At 47.4% G+C, this 14,999-nt stretch overlaps 1 long non-coding RNA gene across 1 annotated transcript in view; it reads left to right on the plus strand.

The window, feature by feature from the left end:
• LOC126982739 (uncharacterized) overlaps nucleotides 1-10,758 on the plus strand; it is a 28,016-nt gene extending 17,258 nt beyond the window's left edge. The window contains exon 3 of the long non-coding RNA XR_007735329.1: nucleotides 10,637-10,758. This is a non-coding gene — a long non-coding RNA (uncharacterized LOC126982739). The remainder of the gene's footprint in view (nucleotides 1-10,636) is intronic.
• The last annotated feature ends 4,241 nt before the right edge of the window (nucleotides 10,759-14,999 follow it).

The following is a 14,999-nucleotide window of genomic DNA, read 5'->3' on the forward strand; positions in this document are numbered from 1 at the left end:
GAGGGGAGGGGAGGGGAGGTGAGAGGGGACGGATAGGGAGGGAAGGGAAAGGAACGGGGAGGGGCTTACAGTATGAAGTTGAGGGAAGGGAAGGGGAGGGGGTGGAGAAGGGGAGGAAGGGGAGAATAGGAGAGGAGGAAAGAGAGGAAGGGAAGGGAAGGGGGCATGAAGGAAGGAAGGGAAGGGAGAGAAGGGAGAGAACTTGCCCTCCTATTGTTAACGAAACGGAAGGGAGAGGAAAGGAGGAGGAGGAGGAGGAGAAGGAAGAGGAAGAGGAGGAGAGAGAGAAAGGAATATAGGAAAAGGGAGAGACAGAGAGAAAGAGGAAGAGGAAGAGAATGAAAGTGAATTATGAGAAGAGAAAAAAAAAGAGAGAGAGAGAGAGAGAGAGAGAGAGAGAGAGAGAGAGAGAGAGAGAGAGAGAGAGAGAGAGAGAGAGAGAGAGAGAGAGAGAGAGAGTTGTGATAAGAATGGAGGAAGGAAAGGAGGAAGAAAGGAGGAAGGAAGAGAGGAAGGGAAGAAGCGATAAAAATGAAGGAAAAAAAGAAGAAAAAGAAGGAAGGAAGGAAGGAGGAGGAAGGAGAAGAGTGGACAGAGGGAACGGAAGAAAAGGAGGAACAGGAAGAAGGAGGAAGAGAAGGGAATGGGAGGAGGAGGAAGAGAAGAAAGAGGAGGAAAGAGAAGAGACGGAGAGGAGGAGGAGGAGGAGGAGGAGGAAAAAGGGGAGGAAAAGGAAGAGACAGAGGAAGAAATGGGGGGAAGAGGAGGAGGAGGGAGAGAGGAAAGGAAAGAGAAGAGTCGGAGAGGAGGAAGAGGAAGAGGAGGAGGAGGAGGAGGAGGAGGGAAAAAGGGAAGGAGTGTGAAGAGGGGACGAATGAATGGAGGGGGATAAAGGGGAAGGGAGGAAGGGAGAGGAAGGGAGAGGAAGGGAGGGGGAGAGGAAGGGAGAGGAAGGGAGGGGGAGGGGAGGGGAGGGGAAATCCAGCCAATCACATTAGCCCATTCGCCCTAATGTGCTCCAATGGGCGACCGTGAACACACACACACACACACACACACACACACACACACACACACACTAATGCTTTATTTCTTTTTTTTTTTAGTTTCTCTCTCTCTCTCTCTCTCTCTCTCTCTCTCTCTCTGTATCAGAGAGAGAGAGAGAGAGAGAGAGAGAGAGAGAGAGAGAGAGAGAGAGAGAGAGAGAGAGAGAGAGAGAGAGAGAGAACCGTTGTCTTGTCAAAATGATTCACAACTCCTCCTCCTCCTCCTCCTCCTCCTCCTCCTCCTCGTGGCAGTTCATTATCATTATTTTTTTCTTCCTCCTCCTATTCATTTCTTCGTCCCTCCTCCTCCTCCTCCTCCTCCTCTTCTTCTTCCTCTTCCTTTCTTCTCTCTTCTCTCTCTTCCTCTCCTTACTTCCTACCTTCCTCCCTCTCTTCCTCTATTCTTCTGTCCCCTCTCTTCCTTCCTCTTCTATTCCTCCTCCTCCTCCTCCTCCTCCTCCTCCTCCTTTCTCCTTCCTCTTTTATCTAACATTTCCTTTCTTTTATTATTTACTTTTATTTTTTTATCATTATTATTATTATTATTTATGGCAACATAGAGACGGCGATAGATAAATGTACAGAGACTTGATAGATGGGTAGATAGATGGATAGATAGATAGATTGAGAGAGAGAGAGAGAGAGAGAGAGAGAGATGGTGAAGTCTAATAACAATCTCTAATGCTTCCGTCTTGATAATAAACTTTCTCTCTCTCTCTCTCTCTCTCTCTCTCTCTCTCTCATTCAGAAGCGAGAAAAGGCGAGAGAGAGAGAGAGAGAGAGAGAGAGAGAGAGAGAGAGAGAGAGAGAGAGAGGGGGGGGCACACCATATCCTCCCTGCATTAGCCAAGCCTCGCTCATGTATCATAACACTCGGCCGAGCCACGAACAAGCGTCGCCAATTGATTCGCGGGACGGAGAGCGGCGGGAAGGGACGGGACGGGAAGGGTGGGGAAGGGAAGGGAAGGGAAGGGAAGGGACGGAATGGGATGGAGGAAGCGCTTTGGTGATGACGGAGATGAGGAGAGGATGAGGAATTGAGGGAGGAAAGGAGTGCGTTGTAGCAATGAAGCATATGAGAAGAGAAGAAGGAGAGGGAGAGGAAACGATTGGGGATTAAAGATGAAGGAAAGGAGGAAGGAGAGGGAGAGGAAACGGTGAGGGATAGATAAGGAAGGAGAGAGGAGGAGAAAGAGGAGGATAATAGGAGGAATAGAAAATGAAGGGAGAAAGGGATCGTTTTAGTGATGACGCAAAAGAGAGGAGGAGAAAGAAAGGATGAAGAGAGAAAGAGTAGAAGAAAATATAAATAAACAGGAGAAAAGGGGACAAAAGGAGAGAGAAAATTGATTGAGCGCTAACGAAGATGAGAAAGAAGAGGAAGAGGAAGAGGAGGAGGAGGAGGAGGAACATATACGAAGGAGGAGGAGGAAGAAACGCAGAACCAAAGAAGAATCAACAAAACCCGATCATTAGTGAAGAAGAATAAGAAGCAGAAAAGGAAAGAAAAAAGAAAGCCAAAATTTCCTTCACAAACCAAACCTAACCAGCAAAACATCGCTAACTTAACAAGAAACATCAACATCAACATCATCACCGCCGCCGACGAACAGAACGAGCGACACCGAAGGGAACGAACATCGGAGGAGGAGGAGAAGGAAGAGGAGGAGGAGGATCTTGAGCGCTGAGTGGCCCGCTGAACACACGAAGAGACCGCCCCATCGGCCCGCTCCGCCTCCTTCCCCTTTCGGCCGCTCATCTGGTTGGCTCGCGCGGGTTGCATCACACGCTCACAACGGCTGCTATTGTCAGACGCTGCCACCCTTCGCATCAACCACTTCCAAAGCCCGTAAGGGAGATAAATCAAATTCCCATGAGTGTTCCTTTAGGCTCAGGGCACAGAAGAAGGGTTGAACTACCACTAGGGATGTAAAACTACCCCTGGTAATGCCCGGTACGCCTAGGAAAGCCTTGTCAAATAGGTGTATATCAGTGTGCTTGTGCGCTGAAGAGTTTGGGGAAGAATTGAAACCCGCGAACTGGCAGCCTCCGACGATGCTTCCACACGCGTTCGCTCGCCCAGAGGAAGGAAGAGGAAGAGGAGGAGGAGGAGGACGAAGAAGAGGAGGAGGTTTTAGGAGGCGGCGCGCGAAGGAATGAGGGATAATTATAGCCGTGGTGGTAATGATGCCGAGAATTGTGACGCTTGTAAGGGTGAAGCAACATGGCGGCCACCTGACGGACGGACGAGAGAGAGAGAGAGAGAGAGAGAGAGGGGGCACATACCTTCCTCCTCCTCCTCCCCCCTGTAGATCTTGGCCGCGATATCTCACCTAATGTATGAGAGGAAATGCCCGGAGTCACCTGTCACTTCCGCGCCCACCTGTCCGAGAGAGAGAGAGAGAGAGAGAGAGAGAGAGAGAGAGAGAGAGAGAGAGAGAGAGGGGGGGGGGGTGACTGGGGGGACTTAAGGAAATGAAGAAGAGAAGGAAAAGGAGAGAAAAGAAAGGAAGGAAAGACAAGAGAAAGCCAGAGAAGAGTAAAGAAGAGAGAGAGAGAGAGAGAGAGAGAGAGAGAGAGAGAGAGAGAGAGAGAGAGAGAGAGAGAGAGAGAGAGAGAGAGAGAATGTGTGTTTAAAGATTACAAAACTTCTATAATTATTTTCGTATTGATATTCTTCTTCTCTCTCTCTCTCTCAATCTAATGTAAAAAAAATAATAAAGCAAGAGAAAATACAGTCAAATTCGAGCAAACTTTAACCCACTGTCCTTTTGTCCCCTGCCTGCTCCTGTAGCTCTTGTAGGAGGGGCGTATTAAGATCTTCATCCGCACCAACAACTCCAGGAATCTTTAGCTTGAACAGCGGCCTCCCTCTTTGCAGACTCGCCAAGACAGAGAGAGAACGAAAGGGAGACAGAGGACTGCACAATGCCACGTCTCAGGTAACCAATTAATCTAGAGAGAGAGAGAGAGAGAGAGAGAGAGAGAGAGAGAGAGAGAGAGAGAGAGAGAGAGAGAGAGAGAGAGAGGAAGCAAGACTAAGGACTATGCACAATGACACGTCTCAGGGAACCAATTAATCTAGAGAGAGAGAGAGAGAGAGAGAGAGAGAGAGAGAGAGAGAGAGAGAGAGAGAGAGAGAGAGAGAGAGAGAGAGAGAGAGAGAGAGAGAGAGAGAGAGAGGAAGCAAAACTAAGAACTATACACAATGACACGTCTCAGATAACCAATTAATCTCGAGAGGGGAAGAGTATGATTAAGGACGAACAGGAAACATTTCACGGCCCCAATTTTTCTAGAGGAAGAGGAAGCGTGATTAGGGACTGCACAGTGACACTTCTTGGAGCACCAATTTGTCTAGGGAGGAAGCGAGATTAAGGACAAACAGGAGACTTCTCAGAGAAACGATTTGTCGAGAGAGAAAGAGAGAGAGAGAGGGGTCAGGGAGAAAGGAGGTGGAGAGACAGGGACATAGGCAGAGAGGTAGAACAAGCAAGCAGGGAGGTCTAGGCAGGGTGGCAGTGAGGTAGACAGATAGGTCAGGGAGGTAGGTAGGTACAGGCAAGAAGGCAGGGAGAAAGGAGGTGCATGGAGCGACAGGGACATAGGCAGAGAGGTAGACCAAGCAAGCAGGGAGGTAGGCTATAGGCAGGGTGACAGTGAGGTAGACAGGTAAGGGAGGTAGACAGGTATAGGCAAGAAGGTAGGGGGAAAGGTATACGCAAAGTGCACGGTAGGTATACAGGTAGACAGGTTAAGCAGGGTAGTTAGGCAGGGAGGTATACTATAGGTCGGGAGAGAGAGGCAAAGCAAGGAAGGAGTTTACCAGCGAGAGGGTTGAGAAAGATATGATTCTGCTTCCATATATATTTTCTCTACTGGTATTTCATGTTTTGAGATGTTTTAATTACTCCTTATAAGTGCAGAGAGGGAGGCAGCGAGCAGCGAGGTAAGGAACTCCGTCTGCTCTGCATCTCACAAATGATTTTTTTTATGTCTCGATCGATATTCGCATCTTACCGTGAATTAAGGTCTTAAGGCAACGGTTTACCTTAATTTCAGTGGGTTGCGGTAGGCAGGGAATGAGGTAGGCAGGGAATGAGGTAGGTAAGGGGACAGTCACGAAAACAGGGAGGTAGGTGTAGGTTGGCGGGCAAAGAGAAAGGACAGAGGAACAAGCGTAGAAACACATAGAGAGGTACAGACAGAAATGGAGTCGAGATTTACATAGATTTACATAGAGAATCAGACCACACAGACCCCATGGTCCAGACTAGGTGGTCTGTCCTTAAACCTAAGTGATTTTACATTAATCAGATGGCTCCAAAACGTTGCTTTTCTACTCTAGTTAATATTAAGTTCAAGGAAGTGACGGTCGAGCTTGTTTTTAAAGGAGCCAATCGTGTTACACTGGACCACTGATGGTGGGAGCTTATTCCATTCTCGCACTACAACGTTGGTGAAGAAAAATTTGGTGCAGTCTGAATTTACTTGTCTACATTTGAGTTTTGTGCCATTGTTCCTCGTTCGCAAAGTGTCATCGATCACAAACAGTTTTGTTCTGTCTACATTCGTGAAACCATTAAGTATTTTAAAACATTCGAGCAGTTTTCCTCGGAGGCGACGTTTCTCAAGAGAGAACATGTTAAGGGTGGAAAGCCTTTCTTCGTAGGATTTGTTGCGCAAGGAAGGGATCATTTTTGTTGCTCGACGCTGAACACCTTCTAGTTTAGCAATGTCCTTTGCATGGTGGGGAGACCAAAACTGTACCGCATATTCCAAGTGGGGTCTGACTAAACTATTGTAGAGCGGAAGTATTACATCTTTATTCTTGAATAAAAAATTTCTTTTAATGAAGCCCAACATTCTGTTCGCTTTATTTGCTGCATCGATGCATTGATGTGAGAATTTGAGGTTTGACGCGAAACATTTGACCCCAGAGAAGGAGGGCAGGGAATGGAAGAGGAAATAGACAGACCTAAAGAATGAGAGGTATAGGTACGCTGGCGGGCAAAGAGAAAGGTTGACAGAGGAACAAGCGGAGAAACACGTAAAGAGGTACTGACAGAAATGGAGAAGAAAGGCGAATATTCAAGCCCAGAGAAAGAAGGGGAGGGAATGGAAGAGGATATGAACGGAACTGAGGAATGATCTTGTCTAATCTGAACCATCAAAAATCCTTCCCTGTCATAACCTCTCTCCGTCATTAAGACATTCTCCCAACCCGAATTAGCAGAGAACAGTTCGTAGCAAAAATCCTTCCCTGTCATAACCTCTCTCCGTCAGAATCATTAAGACATTCTCCCAACCCGAATTAGCAGAGAACAGTTCCTAGCCCTAACCGACACTGAACCTCTCTCATGCACGCAGTCTGAATCAGTAAGAACCTTTCCCAGTCTAGAACAAGAACATGACCTAACCCTAAGCAGCTATATAGAACTTCTCCCTGTGTACAAGCAAAAACCCACAGCAAAGAACAGTTCTTAATCCTTCATCAGCTACAAAAAAACTCTCCCTGTCTGAATCAGTAAGAACCTTTCCCAATCTAGAACAAGAACATGACCCAACCCTAAGCAGCTATATAGAACTTCTCCCTGTCTGCAAGCAAAATTCCACAGCAGAGAACAGTTCTTAATCCTTCATCAGCTACAAAAAATCTCTCCCTGTCTGAATCAGTAAGAACCTTTCCTAATCTACAACAAGAACATGACCCAACCCTGAGCAGCTATATAGAACTTCTCCCAGTAAGCAAGCAAGAACCAACTGCAGAGAACAGTTCTTAATCCTTCATCAGCTTCAAAAAAACTCTCCCTGTCTGAATCAGTAAGAACTTTTCCTAATCTATATAACAAGAACATGACCCAACCCTAAGCAGCTATATAGAACTTCTCCCAGTAAGCAAGCAAGAACCAACACCAAGGAACAGTTCTTAACCCTACTGAAGCTGCAAAGAACCTCTCCCAGTTTGAACCACTCAGAATATTCCCTAATTATAAACAGCTACATAGAAGTTCTTCCAGTCTAAGCAAGCAAAAACTTAAGAGTAGAGAACAGTTCGTAATCTTAAGCTCAACTGAACCTCTCGCAATCTGAACTAACAAGAACCTCTCCTATAACCTGAACTAATAAAAATCCCAATCAGATTCAATAAGAATTTTTCCTATAGTCTAATACAGCATTTCCTAATCCTTTCTCTGTCCGAACCCACAAGAGCCTTTCCCAACCCGACCCATGCAGCCTCCAGGTGACGGCCGCGCCCATGCACTCCATGCTAATGAAGGCAATGAGCACTATCAGGCCAAGGGCGGACTTCTAACTCCCTCCCAGGTTTCCGGAGCCATGCGAGGCCGGTCTGATTTCCTCACTGTTTGCTGCTTCAAGAACATGCGCTTCATCGTATAGAAAGAACGTCAAATCGAAAGAGATACACGTTCCTCTGCTTGACAAGGAGAGATATTAGAACAAGGGCTTAACTCTGTCTCACGCCCAAGTTTCCGGAGCTACGCGAGGCCGGTTTGATTTCCACACTGTTTGCATCGTATAAAAAGAACGTGATATCGAGAGAGATACACGTTCCCATGCTTGACAATTAGGAGCGTATTTAGACTTACAGTAAAGGAAAGTGAAATAAAGGGAAGCAGCTCAATAAGGGCAAAACTATATGAGGAAAAAGAGCTTGCAGTTTTTTTTTACAGTAAAGGAAGCAGATCATGAGTAAGGGAAGGGCTCAAGGACTTATATATCTGTCTCACTCCCAAGTTTTCGAAGCCACGCGAGGCCGGTCCAATTTCCTCACTGTTTGCCTGAACCATCCGTCTCCCCTCACTTCGCCACGCCCTGACCCATATCCAGGCATTACCGCTGACCCCATTTTTATTACGGTGAAGGGGTCAACTCAAGACCTAAAAAAAAGGAAACAGAAGACCCCGCTGGCGCTGCTCTTGAAAATAATGGACAGTGAGAGTTTTCAAAAGAGACGGCCAGACTCTTTCGGATTCTTGATAGTTTAGGGGAAGAACAGTGACCATCTACCACAGCGGAGATAGAACGGCCGGAAAGGATACTGGAGATAAAGAAACAGAGAGAGGGGGGGATAGAAACCTCTTACAACTTTGCCAGATTGTCGTACTCAGCCTCCTATGCTTGCTGATTTCCGACCCCAAAACTGCCTCCTCGACCCTAATAGCTGCCTTCATATATAGTTATCGTTAAAATGATTGATTATTGCTGTTTTTTGGGGCAATAGCGATGGCTCAGAAACAGGTAAATACGAGGCTCTGAGTACGATAATCTGGCACCGTCGCTTGGTACTCCTCTCCTGCAAGTGTTCAAGTCGTAGGCAGGAGGAAATACATACAAAGGAAGGCTGTTACGGGGTTCACCAGAGAGAGGGGTGGAAAAGGATGCTATATACCTCTAGTTTACTTTATTGATATTTGAAGTTTTAACATAAGCCAACTACTCTTTGTCAATGCAGGAAAGGAGGCAATCTATATACCCTCTGGTGAGACACTGACCCATACTACATACACGGAGTTCACCAGCGATCGAGAGGGATGAAAAAAATATACATGTTGCTTCTTTTAGTTTACTTTATTGGTGTTTGGAGTTGCAGATAACCTATAAATAGTCTTTGTCGATACAGGAGGGGACACTCTACATACCCGCTGGTGAGACGCTGACCCATACTACCTCGCCGCTTTCCCTTCCCAGGCCATTCCCTTGAGGTCAGTTGCAGTAATATAAGTCAGCCAGACCCCGTTCCTTATATACGAACTTTTTTATGTGCCTCTTTTGCGGGTTAGTGGCTACATCCAACCTATTACTTTTTTTTCTGTTAACAATTCCGTGGCGCAGATGGACCAAGCAAAAAGTGATTGGAGGTGAAAGGTATAGAATTGGACAATGATACAGAAGAATTTAGAAGTTGCGGTTGGTTACTGAGTTGGTGTTGAAGCTGTTGGTGTACTTGTGATTGAAGGTGAAATGCATGGAACTGAACAATGATACAGAAGAATTTAGAAGTTGCGGTTGGTTACTGAGATGGTGTTGAAGCTGTTGGTGTACTTTCTATTGATGTTTCTATGGTGCAGATGGCCAAGCAAAAAGTGATTGAAGGTGAAAGGTATAGAATTGAACAATGATACAGAAGAATTTAGAAGTTGCGGTTGGTTACTGAGATGGTGTTGAAGCTGTTGATGTACTTTTTATTGATATTTCTATGGCGCAGATGGGAAAGCAAAAAGTGATTGAAGGTGAAAGCTATAGAATTGGACAATGATGAAGAAGAATTTAGAAGTTGCGGTTGGTTACTGAGTTGGTATTGGCTATTGGTATAATTTCCATTGATGATTCTATGGCGCAGATGGCCCAGGCGGAAAAGTTTAATTGTAAGGGAAGTGTTTGGGTCTTTGTGGTCTCCTTATATCTTTGCGTACCGAGGGACACATGCAGGTGGTCATAACAAACATTTCTAAGTAAGGCAAGCGCCCGGAACACACCTGGTTGTCCTGAACACCTGCATCGGTAGATAAAGACAAACAACAACAAACACAGCACAGAAGCGGTAGCCGGAAGGGGGACATTTGCAGGATCAACATCAGTATTAATAAGAGAGCGTGTAGACATGTCGGGCGTGAGGGACGAGACAAGATGATTGACAATAATATCTTCCGGGAAGCGGCGACCCCATCAACCTTGCTTTTCATCATTTTGCCTCGTGGATGTTGCTTGAAGTGCTCTTACGGCGCAGGAGGCGGCGGCTTGGGAACGTGTAGCACTGTTGGTTTTATTATTTTTTTTTACGGCGTGTTACCAGACGCTTTCGGCTCCCAGAACAACAATTTTCAAAGGCCACAAAGAAGATGAGTCGGGTTTTTAATGAGTGTTTTTCACGTTCATGGTGCAGAAGACTTGTCAAACTACTACTAGGCTCATAAAACTACTGGCCAGGGAAACAATACCAACACAGGCTGGGGAGGCAGTGGCTCAGTGGTCATTGTGTGGGCCCTCTGCCGTCCGCCACAAGCTTAGATTTTTCAGTTGCCGCCGAGTGGCCTAAGACTACCCACATGCTGTCCTGAAGATCACCTGTCAACCTGGACGATGAGCTCCGGGGGTCAACATGAGCCAAGATAGATGGTGCCACTATAAACACTTGCCTGCGCCATAACGAGCTGGGGCCAACCATCAAGCACCACCAAGAAAGCCTACCGGCGCCCTAGGCAGAACATAAAAAAAACATCAACAAAAGTCTTCTCCAGTGTGGTTGTGAAGGCTCTGAAATGCTTGAGGATATGGGGCTCAGGGTCTTGAAGAAGCAGCAGTTTGTGCCTGTCCAGAGTTCAGTGTGTCTAGATAGATATTTGTGACTGTAAGAAGAGGAATATAAAAAAAGATAAAGAGGAGGAAGAGGAGTGAAGTCAGGGAGATAGGTAGTGGTGGTGAGCTTATTGTAGATCACGATATGAATATGTATGTATGTGTGTAAGTATTTTTTTTGTGTGTGTGTGTTGAAAGAAGAAATAAGTTGCAATAGTTTTTTCTTTCCATCTCCCTCCGTCTCTTGCTAAATGATTAACTGTTTCCAGGCTTGACGACCGACGGGCTGACTTTCTATCAACACGGGCGATCCTTCCTCCCTTCTTCATCCCTGTGGCTGGTAGATAGAGGCATGACGATTACTACTATACAACGAAGAAGACTTGTAAGTAAACCATGCTGACCAATACGAGCGATCCTTCCTCCCTTCTTCATCCCTGTGGCTGGTAGAAAGTGGCATGACGATTACTACTAAACAACGAAGAGGACTTGTAACTAAATCAAGCTGACCAATACGACCGTTCCTTCTTTCTTACTGCATTCTCTTCACTGGTATAATCGGAGTGACTGACCGTAACCACAACAGCAAAAAAGAGGGCTTGTGAGTAAACATAACCTCACCCTTCCTATAACCGCCCCCCCCCTACATGACCACCGCATTAACTTATGGGAATGGATCGAGAGGAAGGGAAGGAAAGGAAAGGGGAAAGAAGTATTATGAAAAACAAACATCGCTACTGGCCTTTTATTCCACAGAACGGGATTTTATTGATATAGCGAACTTTTTATTTATTTCTACGTTGGTCTTTCTTTCATTTAGCGGACTTCTTATTTTTCCTTTTACGTTGTTTTTTTTTACATGTTTTTTTTTCGCCCTTGAGGTGTAAATAATAAAAAGGGAAGAGAAATGCCTAAAAAAATTCCGGCCTTTACTCTCTATGCATCACCACCACCACCATCACCATCGTCATCACCATCACCACCACCACCACCACCATCACCACCATCACCACCATCATACCCACTACCACCACCACCACCATCATCACCATCACCACCACAAAAACACCTCCACCACCACCACCATCATACCCACCACCACCGCCACCACCATCATCACCATCACCACCACAAAAACACCTCCACCACCACCACCACCATCATACCCACCACCACCACCACCACCACCATCATCACCATCACCACCACAAAAACACCTCCACCACCACCACCATACCCACCACCACCACCACCACCATCATCATCATCACCACCACAAAAACACCTCCACCACCACCACCATCACCACTACAAAAACCACCACCGCCACCACCACCATCACCATCACCACCACAAAAACACCACCACCACCACCACCACCGCAACACCTGTCACCGCACTTCCCCCCCCCCTCCTCTCCCTCCCCCCCGTTGATTGGCTGAGTCAATAGCCAATCATGACGAGGCAGTTGGCAATTACGACACCGATGACGTCAGCAAAAATCACTCTCTCTCTATCTCTATCTATCTATCTATCTATCTATCTCTATCTATCTATCTATCTCTATACCACTTGCAGACTCCTTACGTTCTTTTGTTCTTATCTTATCTATTTATCTATCTGTCTATCTCTGTTTCTCTTTCCTGTTTTTACATTAACAGATTGACTCTCCCTTCACCCTCTCTGTCCCGGGGTAGTATAAGTTCTCTCCCACCACAGACTCAAGGGCTAGTGTGACGGAGATGGGCACCGAGACCACGCGCAGCTATAGTGTATGCCCCCAACTATACCTTACCTTACCTCACCCTTACTATAATCCACCCCCCTTTACATAACCACTGCATTAAGGGGATGGATCGAGAGGAAGGGAAGGAAAGGAAAGGGGACAAGCTGTTTTCTAGCTACTAAACACCCAATCCACTATCCCTCTTCCACCTTTGTCCTTCCACCTCCTTCCCCTTACACAATCACCTCACTAACTAACCAACCACTACGATATCCACTCCTATACTTCCACACACAGCATTGCCACCTCGATTCAAATTCCTCACACGCACCACCCAATCCACAATCTCTCCTCCACCTTCATTTCATACCCTCCACTTTCTACCCCTCACACAACCACCTAGCTAACTAACCAACCACTACGATATCCACTCCTAAAACACCACTGCCACCTCGATTCACATTCCTCACAGTTACCACCCAATCCACAATCTCTCCTCTACCTTCATCTCCTACCCTCCACTTTCTACCCCTTACACAACCACCTCACTAACGAACCAACTACTACGATATCCACTCCTAAACCACCATTGGAACTTTTATTCAGCTTCCTCATACCCACGACCCAGTCCACTATCCCTCCTCCTCCACATTTATCTCACACCGTCCACACAACCACCTCACCCTTACTCTAAGCTCCACTGCACAACCACTTTTAACCACTCCTCCACATTTCCATAAGCTCACTACTACCACCTACATTAAAATTCCTCAAACCCATCCATCATCCATTTTGCTTCTTCCACCCTTATCTCCTGCCTTCCACATTCCGCCCCTTACACAACCACTACGATGCACTCCTGCTATATTTCACCGCCTATCATGGACCCTCTCTCACCTCCATGTATCCCAAACCTTTACAAGTTGTACCCTCTCTATCAGATCCGGCGCCGCTATAAATATCTTACGAGTATATGCTGCCTCCTTCCCTCTCCTCCTCCTCTCTCTCTCTCTCTCTCTCTCTCTCCCCCTCCACTACCGCCGCCACCAGTTCACTAAATCATCAGCTAATGCTCGTCCCCTCCTATATACAGTAAGCAACCCCATCCCATCCATCCAGAAGACTCCCTCCCTGCCACACACACACACAGACACACACACACACATATACACATAGCCACACACTCACACACACGTACACACACGCCTCCAGCACTACCCCTCCTCCTCCTCCTCCTCCTCCACCTCATCGCCAAAGCAATCTCATTTGTCATCCATCAAGGCTTGCCGAGGGTCGGGTCCAATTACAGAGCGGCAGTAAGGGCTAACTCGCCACCTCGCGCGGGCCCACCATGACCCTTATCACCCATGTTAATTACAGTGGTGTTTGTACGCGGTTATAAAGATATCCAGCTTCCCCGGGCGTGGGATGACAGCCTGAAAGATGCGTGGACAGCCCGGCGTAACCCAAGGCGCGCGGGAGGGCGGTGAGACTGGGCTTTTTGGGCGGGCGGCGGAAGGCTCGGTTTGGTAAGGGTTTGGACGGCAGTGGGTTACGCCCGTGTGCTCTTCAATCAGATGGTGTGCGGTGGGTGTGTGCTGGGTGTGGGGCAGGTGTGGGGTAGGTGTGGGGCAGATGTGGCTGGTGGATGCGAGGTGGTGGTGGTGGTGGTGGTGGTGGTTAAGGAAGAGAATGGTTACACGAAAATGATGATGATGGGATGGGGGGCTATGGTATGTACGTGTGTGTGTGTGTGTGTGTGTGTGTGTGTGTGTGTGTGTGTGTGTGTGTGTGTGTGTGTGTGTGTGTGTGTGTGTGTGTGTGTGTGTGCGGACATTATATACAGAATAGAGACATTAATGATTCTCTCTCTCTCTCTCTCTCTCTCTCTCTCTCTCTCTCTCTCTCTCTCTCTCTCTCTCTCTCTCTCTCTCTCTCTCTCTCTCTCTCTCTCTCTCTCTCTCTCTTAACTTAAACCATCCCTTCCTTACCCAACCCTTCCTCCATCCCTCCCCCTCCTCCCCCCCCCAACACAACCTCAACCCACCCACTGCGCCAATCAGATAGAGGCTTGGACGCGAGTTACTCCTGGACGCAGATCTGATAAGGGCGGGAGGGAGGGAGACGGAGAAGAGGAAGAGAGAGAGGAAGGAAGAAGGACCCTGGAGAAAAAGACACAGGAGGAGGAGGAGGAAGGGGGTTGAGGGAGGGGTGTGAGGGGGTAGTATACACAGCGCCTGACACGCCAAGTAATATATTAGCCGGACAGTAACTAAACGACACGGGGATAATGAGGGATAATTTTGAGTCAGGGGGACAGATTACGACGGCCTCGACGGGTACGTTTGTTCTGGCCGACACCCGTGACGCCTTCCACTCGTCCAGGAATGTCCCGCGAGGGTGATTAGCCACTCCACTCCACCACGCTGCTGCTCCTGCCCCGTCCACCTCCTCCACTCATTTCGGCTCCCAGGCACACATTATTTGATAGGACTTTCGTAGGAGTTTTTTTGGGGGTCATTTCCAGGGGTGGCTTTGAGAGCGTGTTGGTAGTTTGACCCTGTCCCTTCCTCCTCCTCCTCCTCCTCCTCCTCCTCCTCCTTACATTCACTCCCTCTACTGCCACTCCTTCGTCCCAGCACACACATTTGACAAGACTTTCGTAGGAGTTTTTTGGGGGGCATTTCCAGGGGTAGTTTTGTGACCGTGTTGGTAGTTTGACCCTTCTCCTGTCTACCCTGTCCCTTCCTCCTCCTCCCCCTACATTCACTCCCTCTACTGTACCACTCCTTCTTCGTCCCAGCACACACACACACACACACACACACACACACACACACACACACACACACACACACACACACACACACATACTTGACAAGACATTCGTAGGAGTTTTTTGGGGG

Source organism: Eriocheir sinensis, chromosome 51 (assembly GCF_024679095.1).
Source record: "Eriocheir sinensis breed Jianghai 21 chromosome 51, ASM2467909v1, whole genome shotgun sequence".
Taxonomy (NCBI): domain Eukaryota; kingdom Metazoa; phylum Arthropoda; class Malacostraca; order Decapoda; family Varunidae; genus Eriocheir; species Eriocheir sinensis.